We start from the raw sequence: 6,854 nt of genomic DNA on the forward strand, positions 1-6,854 counted from the left end.
CCTTCCTTTCTTCTGCCCGTCCTCCCTTCCTTCTCTCCTTCCTTCCTACCCTTCTTTCCATCCTTTCTCCCTTCCTTCCTTCCTTCCATCCGAATGCCATTCCCCGGGGAGTGTCTTTCGAAACAGCCCCTTTGCCGACCACGAAACGCCTTTATTCAGGGGATTTCGGGGGGGGGGAGCTCAGACGGAGCGCCGCAAAGGCCGGACCCACAGCCCCCCCCGACCCCCTCCCGAAATCGGTGTCCTTCGCGGTCGGCCTTCGAAGGCCCTCCCCCAAAAAAGACTCGGCGAGGGGAGAGAGGCCGAAGCGGAGATTCCCAAAGAGAGGCAAGGGAAGGAACCCGGGGGGGTGTCCCATAAATGTGGGGGGGGGGGCTCCTCGCGTGTCTTGGAGGCGTCCCTCGAGGAGCCAGAAGACAAGGGAGACCCCCCGGAAGGAGGGAAGGAAGGGAGGAAGGAAGGAAGGAAGGAAGGAAGGAAGGAAGGAAGGAAGGAGACCCCCCAAAAGGAAAATGGATTCCGGCGGGAGGGGGGTCTTTGGGCCGTCGGGGGTCTCCCTCAGTGCGCCCCGATCGAAAGAATTGGGGCTGAGGGGCTTTTGGGGCGGGGGTCCCTGACGGGGGGAGGAGGACAAAATAAAATTATTATTATTATTATTAACCTTTATTTATAAAGCGCTGTAAATGTACACAACGCTGTACATAAAAGTGGGGAAGGGGCACTTTCTTTGAGCCCCCCGGATCCAAAGGGACCCGAATGCGAATCTCCTGTCCGGGTCTGTCTGCCCCTTTTCGGAGCCGGACTTGGGGGGGGGGGTTCGGGAAGGGGGTCCTAAGGCCCCGAGGGTTAGGAAGGGCTTCCAAGGCTCTGGCTATTCTTCTTCTTCTTGCTCTTGCTGCTCCTGAGGCTCTAAAGCCGGAGGCTCTCCCTCCTGGACTGCATCCACACTGCAGAAATAATCTGGTTTGGCATCGCTTCGACTGCCCTGGCTCAAGGCTATGGAATTGTGGGAGTAGGAGTATGTTGTGGGGCCAGGGTCCACAACAAACTCCAACTCCCAGAATTCCATAGCCTTGAGCCAGACAACGTTAAAGCGGTGCCAAACCGGGTTATTTCTCCAGTGTGGATGCAGCCTTAGGGAAAGAAAACCATCTCAGCCCCTTCCACCTCTCCTCCTGGTTTTGTTCTCCATCCCTTTTCTCCTCGTTGTTATTATTCTTATTAGTACTAGTTTGATGTTTATCCCGCCTTTCTCCCAAAGTGGGGCCCAAGGCGGCTGAAACAGAAGTAAAACACATTAAGAACAACCATTGAAATCGCAAAAAACAATAAAATAACAATTACAAATTACAAATATTCAATTTAAAACATCCCAACTTAAAAATCTGGAGCTCAAAGCAAGCCCCCCTCCCTCCCCCCCCAGGAGATGAGTTAAAAGCAATGTCTTGGACCGTTTTCTCTCTCTGCTTCTTCAAAGGAGGCGCCCAGGACTGAAGCCCGAGCTCCAGGCTGGATGACATCCTCCAGGACTCTCCTTCCCTTGAAGGCAGCTGGGGATCGCGCTCGCCTCCTTTGCTGCAGCATCGCGCCGCTGGCTCAAGGCCAACTGAGGACCGCGAAGAAGAAGAAGAAGAAGAAGAAGAAGAAGAAGCCCCCGGAGGCCCTTTTCTCAGCTTGGCCTCGGAAAGGGAGCATTTGGCCAGGCTGGATTTCTTTCCGATCCGAAGCCAGCCACCGAGGACAACCCTCCTCTGGGTTCCGTATTTAGTCGAAGGCTGCATCCACACTGGAGAAATAGCCCGGTTTGGCACCGCTTTCCAGCATCCTGGCTCAAGGCTATGGAATTCTGCTCTGGGCCCCACAACATGCTCCAACTCCCAGAATTCCATGGCCTTTGAGCCAGGATGCTGGAAAGCGGTGCCAAACCGGGTTATTTCTCCAGTCTGGATGCAACTAAGGAGAAAAAAGCCCCCTTCCTTTCGTGCCCCCCTTTTTTGCCGAGGGAAACGGTCCAAAAATGCCTGGACTTTTCTTCGGGGACAGAGCTGCGGCCCCGATTTCTTGCCCTTTTGCCAGCCATGAGGAAGAGGAGGAGGAGGACTTTCCCGCCGGGCTCAGCGATGCCAAAGCGCAGCAGAATGGAAAGCGTGCCCCGGGGCCCTGGCTTCCCAGCCCAGGCAGGGGCCCTTGGGGCAGGCCTTCCTCGGCCGGGCGGGGCCCTGCTGGGCTGCTGGCACCCGGAGAGCGAGCCGGGCAGCCGGGCTGTTTCCTGGCAGGCTGCCTTGCTTTCCCCGACGGGGCGCCCGCCCGCCCTTCCTTCCTTCCTTCCTTCCTTCCTTCCTTCCTTCCTTCCTTCTGGGTCCTTCTTTCTGGGGCTTCTTTCCCAAGGCTCCTTCCTGGGGCTTCGGCTTGTTGCTGCTGCTGCTGCTGCGGTTGGGGTTGGGGTTGTGCTCCGGCCGGACTCAGGGCGACCCCCGGAGGAGAGCCGCAGAGGCCAGCCCTGGCCCCCGGTCCCTCCTCCGTCCGTCTGTTGGGGGCTTGGCTGCCAACAGAGTTTGACCTTTGAAGAATGGCGGGGTTTGAATGGCTGCTTGACTGCTTCGGAAACGCCGCCTCTTCCCTCCGAGAGGGGCCCTGCTGGTGCCCAGGGGCCCAGGGCCACTCCGGGGCAGCTCACAACAACAACAACAACAACAACAACAACAACAACGACAAGAGCCCTTGCAATGGTTTATGCTGTTTTAACTTAGTCTGGTTTCAATTTGCTAGCCGCCTTGAGTCCCTTTCCTGGGAGGAAGGCGGGCTATAGAGGAGGAGGAGGAGGATGGCTTCTCCCAGGGCTGTCCGCCGCTCGCCTATGCCTTGCCCTGGCCTTCTGGCTTGGCTCTCCTCCCGGCTTCCTCCCCGTCCCTCCAGCCCCGGCAGCATCCCTCCAGGGAGCGGGCAAGAGAGGGGCTTAGCATGCCAGGCTGACTTGAGCCTTCTCAGCTGGGGTCTCTTGACTCCTCCGGCTCTTCCAGGGCTGCCCTTCCCACCCTCCCTAGCCTTCCTCAGCGGGGCTGCCCTTGCCCAGGACCCCCTCCCCGGACTCTCCGGCTGACCGACCGGGGCCCAAGCCCTCCGGGGATTCGGCGGGAGGCTCCGGACGGACAGGGGGCCTCCAGGGAGGCAGTCAGTTGACTTTTATCCCGCCTTTCTCCCAACTGGGACCCAAGGCGGCTAGGTACACACACAGACACACACAGACACACTCACAGACACACTCACACTCACAGACACACTCACACACAGAGACACACTCACACACACAGACACACTCACACACATACACACACAAACAGACACACTCATACACACACAGACACATTCACACACACACACAGACACACTCACACACACAGACACACTCACACTCACACACACAGACACACTCACACTCACACACACAGACACACTCACACTCACACACACAGACACACTCACACTCACACAGACACACACACAGACACAGACACATAGAAACATAGAATCATAGAGTTGGAAGAGACCCCAAGGGCCATCTAGTCCCACCCCCTTCTGCCATGCAGGAAATCCAAATCAAAGCATCCCTGACAGATGATTATCTAGCCTCTGTTTAAAGACCTCCAAGGAAGGAGACTGCACTGCACTGCAAGGAAGGAGTGTGTTCCACTGTCGAACAGCCCTTACTCTCATGAGGTTCTTCCTAATGTTGAGCTAGAATCTCTTTTCCTGGAGCTTGCATCCATTGTTCCGGGTCCATTTCTCTGGAGCAGCAGAAAACAAGCTTGTTCCCTCCTCAATATGACATCCCTTCAAGTATTTAAACAGGGCTATCATATCACCTCTTAACCTTCTCTTCTCCAGGCTAAACATCCCCAGCTCCCTGAGTCGTTCCTCATAGGACAATGTTTCCAGACCTTTCACCATTTTAGTTTCCCTCCTCTGGACACGCTCCAGTTTCTCAATGTCCTTTTTGAATTGTGGTGCCCAGAACTGGACACAATATTCTAGGTCGGGCCTGACCAGAGCAGAATAGAGTGTCACTATTACTTCCCTTGATCTAGACACTATACACTTTTATTGATGCAGCCTAAAATCGCATTGGCCTTGTTAGCTGCCGCATCACACTGTTGACTCATGTTCAACTTGTGGTCTCCTTGGACTCCCAGATCCCTTTCCCATGTACTTTCATTCAGCCAGGTGTCACCCATCCTATATCTGTGCATTTCATTTTTCCGCCCTAAGTGCAATACCTTACATTTCTCTGTGTTGAATTTCATTGTTAGCTCTGGCCCAGCTTTCTAGTCTATTCAGGTCATTTTGAATCTTGATCCTGTCCTCTGGAGTATTAGCTATTCCCCCTAATTTGGTGCCATCTGCAAATTTGATAAGTATGCTCCCAATTCTGTCATCCAGGTCATTGATAAAGATGTTGAATAGCCCTGGGCCCAGGACAGAGCCCTGTGGGACCCCACTGGTCACTTCTCTCCAGGATGAAAAGGAGCCATTGTTGAGCACCCTTTGGGTTCGGCCGGTCAACCAATTACAGATCCATTTAACAGTTCCTTTGTCTAGCCCACATTTTACAAGCTTGTTTGCAAGAATATCATGGGAAACCTTGTCAAAGGCCTTACTGAAACCCACAGCATTCCCTTCATCTAACAAGATGGTCATTTTATCAAAGAAGGAGATCAGATTTGTCTGGCATGACTTCTTTCTCTGGAACCCATGTTGACTTTTTGGTGCTGCTGGCATTGCCTTCTAGATGTTCATAGACTCTCTGTTTAATGATCTGCTCTAGAATCTTTCCTAGTATAGATGTCAAACTAACTGGACAATAATTGTTTGGATCCTCTTTTTTCCCCTTTTTGAAGATGGGGACAACGTTTGCCCTCCTCCAGTCGGCTGGGATTTCTCCTCTTCTCCAGGAGCTCTCAAAGACTATTATTGCCAATGGCTCCGATATGACATTTGCCAGTTCTTTTAGTACCCTTGGATGTAGTTCATCTGGTCCTGGAGACTTAAATTCATTGAGATTAACCAGGTATTCCTCTACTGTCTCTTTACTTATTCTGTCCTCTGCTCCATTATCTTCAGGTTGAGCCCCTTTTCCTTTTCTGAGAAGACTGAGGCAAAGAAGGTCTTGAGGAATTCTGCCTTTTCTCTGTCTTCTCTTAGCATTTTGCCATCTTCTCCACGCAGTGAACCTACCGTTTCCTTCTTCTTCCTCTTGCTGCGGACATATCCAAAAAAGCCCTTTTTGTTCTTCTTAACCTCTCTAGCAATCCTGAGTTCATTCTGCGCTTTAGCTTTTCTGACTTTACCCTACAAATGCCTGCTATTTTTCTGAATTCCTCTTTGGTGATTTCCCCCTTTTTCCATTTCTTATACATCTTCCGTTTCAAACTCATCTCCGTTGAAAGTTCCTTAGTCTTCCATCCTGGTTTCTTGAGACACCTCCCGTTTTTCTTTCTCACTGGAACTATTTGAAATTGTGCCTTCAGTATCTCCCTTTTGAGAAAGTCCCATCCGTCCTGAACTCCTTTATCTTTTAGTATTTCTGACCATGGAATCCCCCTCAATTCTTCTCTAAGTTTACTGAAATCCGCTCTCCTAAAGTCTAGGATGCGTGTCTGACTCTGCCTGGCTTCTCCTTTCCACTGTATAACAAACTCCAGGAGAACATGGTCACTTCCACCTAAGGATCCCACCACTTGCACCCCATTAACCAAGTCATCCTTGTTGGTTAGGATCAGATCCAAAATAGCTGACCCCCTTGTTGCCTCTTCCACCTTTTGGACCATGAAATTGTCTTCCAGGCAAGTGAGGAATGTGCTAGACCTTGAAGATTTGGCTGAGTTTGACTTCCAGCAAATATCAGGGTAGTTGAAGTCGCCCATCACTACTACATCTCTCCTTTCTGAATCTATGGGTCATCTGTCCTAGAAAGGCATCATCCAATTCCTCAGTCTGACTTGGGGGTCTGTAGTAGACTCCCACCGTAACACCCTTGTTGTTTCCCTCCCCTTTGATTCTTATCCAGATGCTCTCCACCTGGCTTCCAGGATTGATGTCCTGGATCTCTTCTCTGGTGTAAATATCTCTGACATATAGTGCTATTCCTCCTCCTTCCCTGTTTGGCCTTAAAAAGGTTATACCCCTCTATTTCCACATTCCAATCATGAGACTCATCCCACCAGGTTTCAGTGAGGCCTATTATATCACACTCACTCACTCACACAGCTCACAACAACAACGCAAACAGCCCCAGTCCTTTCCTTTCGTAGCCTGCCTTCATCCCTGCGTCCTTATATGTGCCACCCACTCCTCCTCCGGAAGGCAGCCATAAGAACAAGGTAATGCCCCTGGACTGCCGTCTGAGGAAGGGAAAGGAGCCCCTCCTGAGCCTGGGGTTGTGGGTAGACCAGGGCTCCCCAAACTGGGCCCTTTAAGGGCACTTTGGACTCCAGCGCCCAGAATCCCATTCTATTGGCCAAGGCGGCTGAGGCTTCTGGGAGATGAAGTCCAAACGTTTCTTAAAGGGCTCAGTTGGGGGACCACTGCCCCGATGTCTCCCCCGCGGGCAAGGCATTCCCAGGATTTCCCTAGAGACAAATATTCGCTGTGGGCAAGGACTGACAGGGCTCCCCAAACTGGGCCCTTTAAGGGCATTTTGGACTCCAGCGCCAGAATCCCAGGCTATTGGACGACGCGGCTGAGGCTTCGGTGAGTTTGGGGACCACTGGTGTAGGTCATAGCTCCCAAGGGCCAAGGGAAGGGCATTGTGGGACTTGTAGTCCTGCAGCAGCCACCGTAGGGACCATGGGTCGCCT

The sequence above is a fragment of the Sceloporus occidentalis genome, unplaced genomic scaffold, assembly GCF_023333645.1.
Source record: "Sceloporus occidentalis isolate IW3139 unplaced genomic scaffold, rSceOcc1.0.p SCAF_6, whole genome shotgun sequence".
Classification (NCBI taxonomy): domain Eukaryota; kingdom Metazoa; phylum Chordata; class Lepidosauria; order Squamata; family Phrynosomatidae; genus Sceloporus; species Sceloporus occidentalis.